This window comes from Rattus norvegicus, chromosome 10 (genome assembly GCF_021556685.1).
Source record: "Rattus norvegicus strain SHRSP/BbbUtx chromosome 10, alternate assembly SHRSP_T2T, whole genome shotgun sequence".
In the NCBI taxonomy this organism is placed as follows: Eukaryota; Metazoa; Chordata; class Mammalia; order Rodentia; family Muridae; genus Rattus; species Rattus norvegicus.
The window spans coordinates 42701636-42711875 of NC_141543.1; the positions used below are offsets into that span (position 1 = coordinate 42701636).

The 10240-nt window shown below is 46.2% G+C and overlaps 1 long non-coding RNA gene across 1 annotated transcript in view; it reads left to right on the forward strand.

Annotated features, from left to right (window-relative positions):
* The window catches only part of LOC108348219 (uncharacterized), a 132120-nt gene extending 122110 nt beyond the window's left edge, over positions 1–10010 (forward strand). Inside the window, exons 4-5 of the long non-coding RNA XR_015631606.1 lie at positions 7390–7512; positions 9642–10010. This is a non-coding gene — a long non-coding RNA (uncharacterized LOC108348219). The remainder of the gene's footprint in view (positions 1–7389; positions 7513–9641) is intronic.
* The last annotated feature ends 230 nt before the right edge of the window (positions 10011–10240 follow it).

The window sequence follows — 10240 nt, forward strand, 5'->3', positions numbered from 1 at the left end:
CCTGGGACTGGAGTTACAGGTGGTTGTGAGCTGCTAGTTGTGGGCGCTAGGAATTGAACTCATGTCCTCTACAGGGGCCATTGGGCCATCTCTCCAGACCCAGAGGTTTATTTTTGTTAATATGTTAATTATACATAATAATGTGTTTCTTTGTGTTTTAATACATGTGTGAGAATGTTCCCCACAGGCTCAGATGTTTGTGCTTGGTCTGCAGTTGGCGGCACTGTTTGGGTGGGCTTCAGAGGTGCAGCCTTGCTAGAGAAGGAGCGCTACAGGGAGGCAGCTTTGAGAGTTCAAAGACTCAAGCTATTCCCAGCGAGCTCTTCGCCTCTTGCTTGTCATTTAAGATGTGAGTTCTCAGCTTACTGTTCCAGTTGCCATGCCTGTGCTGCTACTCTTCCACCCTGTGATGGTGACAGACTCTTACACCTCAGGAACCATAAGCCCAAGTAAACTCTTCTTTCTATAGTTTGCCTTGGTTGTGGAGTTTTATCACAGCAACAGAAATATAACACAAGGTATCTATTATATTGTGATCACATTCATCCTGTTAACCCCCTCCCATATCCACTGATCCTCTTCCCTTTCCCAACTGGTCCTGGTCCTTCATCTACTTTCATGCCTTTTCCTCTCTGTGTCTGTCTGTCTGTCTGTCTATCTGTCTGTCTGTCTGTCTGTCTCTGTTTGCGTGTGTGCGTGAGAGAGAGAGAGAGAGAGAGAGAGACAGACAGACAGACAGACAGACAGACAGACAGACTGACAGACTAGGCTTTTTCTGCCTAATTTGACTAGGCTTACTCATAAGAGTATGAGCAGGTATGGGAAATGTAGCAGAGCTATACCATTGAAGGAAACATCTCTCCAGCCACTGTTGACTGCCCGTAGATCCCCATGGAGGGGTGGGGTCTTGGATTCTGTCTCCTTAGCAACCATTGAGCACCTGTAAGCTGTCAGAGAGCAAGAACAGATCCTTGAGAGAATATTGATGGATCCAGTCTTATGTTAAATTTATTGTATTTTTAAGTGTGCATGTGCACACAAGCGTGTTGTGGGAGTGTACATATGTTAATGAAGGTACCCATAGAGTCCAGATTATGGTGTCAGATACCGTAGAGCTGGTTACAGGCAGTTATGACCTACCTTGACATGGGTACTGGGAAATGAACTATAGACCTTTGCAAGAGCAGTCCGTGCTGTTAATTGTTGTGCCATCTCTCCAGTCCTCACGGGCCAAGCCTTTTTCAAATCTCACACTGGTACTTAAGAGTTCAAGGATGTAAGAGTTACCATGTGTCCAGAAATCAGCACTCCATTTCACTTCACCCCCTCCTCCTGCTCTGTCAGTCTCCCTGACACTTTTCTGCAGTGGCTCCCTGAACCTCAGAGGAGGCTGATACAGATGTCCTATTTATTCTCAGCACTGCAAACAGGAGGGTCTCTGTTGCAACCAACACCTACTGCAAAAAGAATCTTCTCTGAATAAAGCCCACCGCAGCACTAATCCACAGAGTAAGCATAAATATTTAGAAGGCCATTAAATAGGTATATTGTGTCCAGTTAGCAAAATAATGACAGTAATTTCCCCGCTAGGGCTTTTGACTTCATAAGATAAGGTTTATAGTACCAGGCGGGCATGAATTTCCTCTTGTTTAGGGAACTTCAAATCTACTCAGAAAGCAGCTGGTTACCCCACTAATGCTCATACCATGATTGCACAAATGGGCTCATCTTGTAGGTCAGTAGATAGCATACAGGGTTGACAGCTATTTTGCAACTGTTGGTGTGTGTGTGTGTGTGTGTGTGTGTGTGTGTATTTCTCTTTCTCCCTCCCTTCACTCTCCTTCCCATTCATCTCATATGTGTGTGTGTGTGTGTGTGTGTGTGTGTGTGTGAGAGAGAGAGAGAGAGAGAGAGAGAGAGAGAGAGAGAGTATGTATATGCATATGTTTATAGGCCAGGGGTAGATCTTATATTTTCCTTCATTTCTCTCTACTTTCCTTTTGGAGACAAGATCTCTCTTGAGCCTGAAAACCACTGATTTGGCTATACTGGCTGGTCAGGGAGTCCCTGTGCTCAGCCTATCTTTGCCTTCTCAACACTGGAATTATAAACACACCACTAGACCTGGCTTTTTTTTTTTTTTCTGTTTTTTTAAACATGGGTTCTGGGGATCAAACTCAGGTCCTTACATCTGCACACGAGCACTTTACCCAACCCTGCAATTTTTTTCTTTTTTAGTTATATGTAATAAAAGACATTTTTAATTTAAAAGTGAGATCGGTATTGTTAAAGTTTCTATTAGAATGTTTCCACAAATAGTATTTAATAATACTAATTACATACTAGGATAAATTGAATTTTTCCCTCGTTTAACAACTGATAATATTTTATAATAGAAATGGTAGCTAACATTTATTTTTGTTTTCTACATATTAGATGCCACAATAAGTGCTTGGTAGACACTGGTTAATTTAATTTCTTTTTAATTAGTTATGCAAGAAAAAGCATGCTTTGCCAACACATAAATTATGACATGTTTGTTGGGGACTGAATCCATATTAAGATGCAGATTGGAATTTAGCAGAATAGTTCAGCGTCAAGCAGAGAACAGCTGCTTCTGTGACCTGGTGTTTTACACTCTTGCGTTTTGCACTAAGGGGGGAAAAGACCACCAGTGACTTATTTCCAGAATGTTTGCATTTACGTTTGAAAATGACAAGATAAGAGAAAGAGCCTCATGCTGTGTTTTTGTAAGCACTTTGCTAGGAATAACATATTGCCTGTGTAGGCTGTTTTTATTACCAACAAATGAAAACCCCAAAAGGGTATAATTGTCACTGTGTTTTCATTTTTAAACATTGTAATTTTGAAGCACTGAAGACTGCTGGATAGATGTGCCATATGTGATCTCCGATCAGATGGTCATAGTTAATCTATGTGGCAAAAGTCTTTTGGGGGAGATTTTGCATAATTTTTTTTACCATCTTCATTAATTTGCTGTATTTTAACATCAGTATCTCATATGCTTCCTGACTGCAACCAATGGTCCATTGTAAGTGTAAATTAAATAATGTATGACTGAGAATAAGGACGTTTAAAAGGAGTATAATGATCAAACTCACTACGGCAGTTAACACTTGTTCAGCTAAATTACAAATCGATTTCAAAACTCATTTGTCAGCAGGTCCGTCTGATCTCCACAAACCCCTCTCCTTGCTCTCTGGAAATGTACAGAGAGTCTTTACTTTGCGGGCAATGGGGCTGGAGATCAGATACTACAGCGTTTGCCCAGCATGCATGGGTCTCTAGGTTTGCTCCCTAGCATGGCATAAGCCAGGTATGGTGGCGCATGTCAAAAACCCCAGCACTCAGAAGGTAGAGGCAGGAGGATCAGAAATTCAAGGTCATCCTCCGCTGTACAACAAATTCAAGGCCAGGCAGGGATACAAAGACGCTGTCTGAAAGGGAACCAAAAAAAAAAAAAAAAAAAAAAATCAAGATCTTTAACTTCTAAAGAATTATTTCCAGTATCCTTTTCTGCTTAAGAATGGGGATGAAAATCCTTGCTTACGGATGTGACTGTGTGCGGCCATCCGTGACCTTGCAGAAGGATCTCAAGGGTTCACACGTGCTGGGCTGGGATGAGGGGAACAGCAAGGGTTCAACAACATTTCAAACCCTGGCTTCCGATGAGCACCCAGACTTGGGTTCGCCTGTGGTTTTCTTCCAGCTTTAGAAAGTGTTGCCTATGGGGTCTTCTCTGAAGCCAGAAGTTGCAGGTAAGGCCAGGAAGCAGAAGTCCAGATGACCTGATGTCTTAGGAGTGGGATGCATATCTGACTTGGAGAAGCAACCTGAGCTGCCATAGGACCGACCCAGGAAGGTTTGGATGTCTGGTGTAAAATACAGAGAAACCAGGCTGCCTTTCTTGAGCGCTACGGTGCCCGGGCAGTCGAGTTGACTTCGTTGCCTTGAAACACACTTTAAAGCCTTTTAAAATTGAAGCTTTATTCTCACTTGCCTTTTCCATAAGAGAAAAAGCTCTCTGTTCTTTGAGGGGAGATCCAGGGGTAATCTTGAATGTTGCTGGGTGGCTCCGTCTGGCATAGCAGATAAGACAGGTTAGCTGTTGGCTTGGGGCAGGAGTAAGAGCAGGTCTGCTCAAAGATGAGCCTCTTTCGGCTGATGCCTACAGCATCGGCAAGATTGCTGCGTAGCTCTGATGGCTTCCTTTAATGCCTAGGGAAATTTTTACTGCATCCATCCTGAGAGGCCTCTGGTCTCTCTCTTTCTATCCCATCCTGGGCTACAGCTGCATGCAGGTCAGCATGGCTGGCATGTTGGCTCTCTGGTGCCATGGTTCTTGTTTTCTAGGGAGCACACGGTGTTGAGGGGAGGGGGAGGAGCAAGTTTCTGTGCATAGAGCCCCCTGCAGAGCCCCCTGGGTGGAGTCTGACTTCCATCTGGGAGTCTGCACATCTGGAGGAGGTCCAGAGGGCTAGGGCTCCTCATCTCTGGGCTGGCTCCTAGGCTCAGAAGACCCGGGCTCTGACCTCCACCTAAGTCTGGCCCACTTAACTTGTGGTAACCCAAAGACTGCTGAGTGTTCGAGTTCTGTCCTGCTCTTTCTGCCAAGGTGGCTGCCATCATGAAAACTCAGTTTGTCAGTGTTGGTCACTTTCATGTCTAAGGATTCAGTCATATTTGGTTTTTGCAATAGATAACAAAAATAATACTGTTGACCAGGTGTGGTAGTAACTGCTGATAGTCCCAGTCTTCAGGGAGCAGGGGCAAGGGGAGTTGCATGGAAGGGGGAGGGGCAGAGACAGGGACGGGGCGGGGCGGGGGGGCGTGGTGTGGCGGGGGGGTGGGGTGGGCAGAGGAGGGGTGGGCAGGGGCAGGGGCAGGGGCAGGGGCAGAGGCAGAGGCAGAGGCAGAGTCAGGGGCAAGATTGTTGTAAGTTTAAGGTCAGCCTGGTCTATGTAGAGAGTTCTAGGCTATCTAGAACTGCAGTTCGTCACCCTATCTAAAAATGGAAACAGTTGCCTGTGGTGGTGCACACCAGTGGCATATACTACAAGTGTGGAAGCAGGAGGATCAAAAGTTTTGAGGTCATTCCAGGGCTACATCTGGGCTCAGTGGTTAGGAGCATGTACTATGCTCGTATAGGCTCAGAGTTTTATTACTGGCAACCACACCACAAGGGGCAGATCACAAATGCCTTTAACTCCAGCTCCAGGGAGTCCAACATCTCTGGCTTCCACAGACACCTGAATCCACATACATCCTCCCATAAACCCAGTTCTCCACACACACAGACTTAAAAACAATAAAAATAGACCTTAAAGACAAAATACAAACCCCAGTTAATAACAGTGATATCAGTGCAACACTCTTCTTGCATGGAGACACGCAGCGGCCGTTAGGAATCTCATCCACTCAGCCCCCTCCCCGCGGGCTTGTCCTCTCCCATTCTACAGAAATGTGCTTTGACAAAGGAGAAATAATTTGCACATCCTGAAGTGTCCCCTGCCTTGCAAGAGAATTCACTGGCAGCTTCCACCCAGCAGCCAGCTCCCTCGGTGCATGTTAAGTGGTTTCCTTTGCAGGGTTTTGATTCAGGAAGAACTTTCCCGGAAAGTGCGCATGTGCACTCTAGAGCGCACCTGGAGAAAATTGTTAGCCCTAGTCCGAGGGAAGGAAGGCTCATTTGCAAGTCTGATTCGATCTTCTACCCTCAACTCCCCAGGGTCAGTTAGTTCCCAGGCTAGAATGCAGATTTCCTTTCCAGTTTTTATATTAAGATACTACCACGGAGGAGTTTGCCGTTGGGATACAAGAAAGTCAAGATCTGAGGCCTGGGGTCGAATGTGATTAGGCTCCATCCCAGGAATTTGAAAGGTCATGTCAGGATTTGAACAGGACCTTTGGGGTGCTCCGGCAACTGAAGCAGACCCTGCACCACCTTTCTCTTTGCTCAGAGGTCTCGAGACCGGTGACCTGGTCCCTGGGGTTCCTCTTTGTGAGCTTCAGGGACCAGGGACCCACTAACTCCCAAGAAGACAGATGTTTTTGCTTGTGCCTGCACCTATGCGTCTTCTTTTGGGGAGAGAGCCCCTTTATCTCCTCCTAATGTTTGCAAAGGAGGTGTGGTTGGTTGCTTAGTTCTCCTGTGGGAGGCTCTGAGAGCTGGACCACAGAGATTCAGGCACTCGCTGTGTACTTGTGTGTTGAATAGGTTCCGGAAGTGAATGAGCACAGTGCCCTTAGCATGATGGGAGCCTCAGTGGCTCTGCTTCCAGAGTCCTCTCTGTTCAGCACCTTCCCAAATGGAGGGCTGCTCTGCCAGGACCTTCCTGAAGGAAGGGAATACTTTGTCCAGCACCTTATTGAAGGAAGGGAATACTCTGTCCAGCACCTTCCTAAAGTGAAGGCTGCTGTGTCCAGCATATTCCTGAAGGAAAGAGCTCCTTGGTTTCCTAGGAAATATCTGTACTCACCAAAGATGAGTCTGTGCATCAAAGACCCAGATCACTGCAAAAGAAATCTCAAAGCAATAACTGAAGCAAGGGAGAGGCAAATTGGATTTTCCAAGGCTGTCTGTCTGAGCGGTACCCTAGAGTCCAGGGAAGGATTGTGCTCTGGCCTGCCCGGCTGCTGGCTGACAGGGACCTTAGCACAGAGTACTTCTGAGAGAGTAAGCTACAGGAAGCAGCTGCCTCAGACATGCTCAAGGTCCTGGTCACCTAGAGCAGAGCCCAGGTGCATCGAAGCCTGGTGCTTCGGTCCCAGACATGCTGTCAGAGATGGCTGTGGTTTTGAATGAGGCACTGAATGGAGGTAGGAGAGGGTCATAGGGCTTGGGGTCAGGGTCTGGCTCTTGACGTACATAGATCACTTGCCTCCCTCTGGATACCAGCTCTTTCCATTATGGAAGCTGAGGAGTACCTGCTTTTTGTCTTCTCCGGATCTTGGCAGAGGTACTGAGGAGTTGGGACTGGGTTCTTGTAATCTATAAAGTGCGGAAGGCAGGGACCTACAGGAATATCCTGGACAGGCCTCTTGTTTGGACGGGTCCTCATGGACACAGAATATGGTTAGCTGATCCTGGAGGCTGTAAGAAAGTCAGTGCTCCTGGGGAAGTCTGGGCAGTTGGGGTTGGTGGGGACCTGGGGAGGCACTGTGGTGGATCCTGACCTGTGATTCAGGCAAGCACATGAGGCGAGGAGAAAGGAGGAGGAGGAGGAAAGAAGAAGAAGGGCTCCATTTGTCTGTTGATAGTAAGGACTATTTCCTTAGAGCCATTTGACAATAGAAGGTGAGCAGAAATGAACTTGCTTGGAGCTCGCTGGACTAGGTTGCTAATGGAATCTTTTTGGCCTCTCTCAGAACTCCTGGTCATGGACTAAATGATAGAGAACTCAATACCCAAAGTGGCTGCTGCTGATATCATGATCCACAGTCCCAGGGAGGAAATGAACGCTTCTTCATATTTCTGGGTCTCCTCCTGAGGTGAGCCTGGGCTCTGTCTGAGACCTTTTCCTGGAGAGAACACAAAAGGAATCACACGAGATTGTGTTGGGATACATCGTGAGAAGGTGTGTCTCTGTATATTCAACGGTTACTTGTGTAAATTCTGTCAAGTTGTTAATTCCGCAAAGATCTAAAGGCTGGCAGGATCTGGTGGTGTTATTTCTAGGGCCCATCGCTGGTCTCATCGTTTGTAAAGGTTTCTTCCTTCCTCACCTGCCTAAGGCAATGTAGAATTGTATCTGATTGGTTTAAATAAAGAGTTGGTGGCCAATAGCTGAGCAGGAAGTGGAAGGCAGATTTTCTGGGCAGAGAAAAGAACTCTGAGAAGAACTGAGAGGTGGGAGATTTACCCACAGACTTTGAGTTAGACAGATAGACCAGAGTGGAGCAGAGGCGTAGACCTGGCCATGTGGGAGGATGTTGGCCAGGATTAGTCCAGATATAGTAGTTGGGAGTCTACTCAAACCTAAGATTTAAAGTATTAAAAAGACCCTGTGCCACTATTTATATCCCTGGATGGTTTAAGAAAGCCCTGTGATAGGTTTAGGAGTCTAGAACCTTTCTGCTCAGGAGCAGAGGAAATGGACATTATAATGACAGGTCTCAGCCCACACTCCCCTAGGTTTACTAACCTCATGCTATGGTGGCCTTCACTGGACCAAATAGTCACAGAATCCTACCTACTCTCCACTTACTAAAGAGATAGAGGGGTGTTCTGGAGAGAACAAAACCCAGGAATTTAGCTCAGTGCTCTGAGAGATGGCATTCTCTCTCCTTTGGGAGGGAAAAGAGAACTGTGGAATCTTAGTGGCAGTTGGCGGCCATTTTGTGATCATGAGGGAAGCTGCTGTGTAAACAGCATGTCTCAGAGGTGGCACCTCAGAGGAGATCACAGGGAATGGAACCAGGTGTTCTGAACAGATGGGACTGTAGTCTCCTGTATTCAGGCCAATTTGAGTAGGCTTTCCAAATTCTCGAACTGAGTACTTTCTGATCCACAAGGCCAGGACAAGTCCGTTTCTGAGGATTATCTTAGTTCTAGAAGTCTCTATTCAACCTGATGATCTATAACCTGGGGCCAAAGCCACCAAGGGGCTACCCAGCCCCTGGTCACAGATGCCATATTAGTCACTTGGCTATGACAAAACACTTGACAAGAAGTCAAGATTTTCTTCAGTTTATGATTTAAGAGGTCATTGCTGTCCATTATGGGGATAGAAGGCGTGGCAGGGGCCAGTTAGAATCCCACAGTGACCTACCTCTTCCTCTGTTAGATTCCGCCTTGTAAATGTTTACAACCTTCCCTCTAGCTCCACCATCTGGGGACCAAGTGTTAGAGCACATGAGCCTGTGGGGGACAGCTCTCTCAAAGGATCTGTAGAAACCTTTCTCTACCAAGTTCCAGGAACCGTTCATTGGCTCTTGCCTGTGGCTAGGAGGGCCCACCAGATTCTGTTTCTTGGACTCAAGGACTCTTCCTCTGCTTAGAGACCCAGGCTGCCTGCCCAGAGTCTGAGAGCTGACCAGGCACCTGCTTAATTTCATTCTGACAGTCCTTTAAGAGCACAGGGGTGGGGGTGGGGGCTTTGCATTGTCAGACACTTTGGACTAGAGGCTAAATCTTACCTGTGGTTAAGGGTTGCAGGTAGTCTCAATCTGGAAGCATCTGACTTGAAGATTTAGGTTTGCTTTTTGTTTCCAAATGATCTGTAGACCGGCAAGTACTAGGGTCCCAAGAAAGCACTCTGTTTCTGAACTGTATTCTTGCCTCCCCAAGTCAATTATGGAAAAGCCACAGAGCTCACTCTGATTCTTATGATTGCGCAGTTCCTAAGCCCCGTGCACCAGGGGAAGCCAAACAAATATGCTTCTGTTTTACAAATCCTTAGACATTTCCACAAAGGCTCCCTTAACTGTCTCTGACAGTAAGAGAATTAATAGATGAAGCTGACAGTGTGTAAAATGACTGTGTGTGTGGAGGTCTCTTAGGATAACATCATGTCTTCACTAGAAATGACTGGTGTGATGGGGAGTCTAGCAGTGTGGGAGATGGATGGGTGGAAAACCCGCCATGGGTTAAATGCCGTCATTATGGTTCTTTCGATCAGGAAATAGCCGTGGAGGAACTGCTTCCTGTGGAACGCTCGCTGGCTAGGTATCCAGGAATGCGGGTCAGTGGCGGCCGATGTTACAGTTCTTTGACCTTGAAGAGCTGCCTACTCAAGGCAGGGAGAGAAGGGGCACACACTCGAAGGTGTTCCGTGTTCTAAGAAGCATGGAAGGAAGAAATGATAGTTGGAAACCTGGGCTTTCTCAGGGGAAAAGGACTTGAATCAGACTTCAAAGGAAATGAACAAATCATTATTTGGAATGAAATTATGTATTATTGAATGAGCCTTGAAGCAGCTGTTCATTGGCCAGGGCTTGGGAGATTTTATTTACTGAGAATGTTGAAATAAAATTTATTATAACAAGAATTGGCCTGGCCTGTATTTGTCCTATATTTAAAACATGTAATTTTTCACAGTAACAGCGGAGAACATGAAATTTAAATGTGGGCTTCTTTATGGAGTCTCGGAAATGGACTTCCTGGATGGAATTGCTGTATTGACTGTGTTGGGTTTGCAGGTGATTGAGCAAATAGTATTTTCTATTTGATCTTATTCTATTTTAATCACATGGCAAGAAATGTCAGAATTGTACAAAA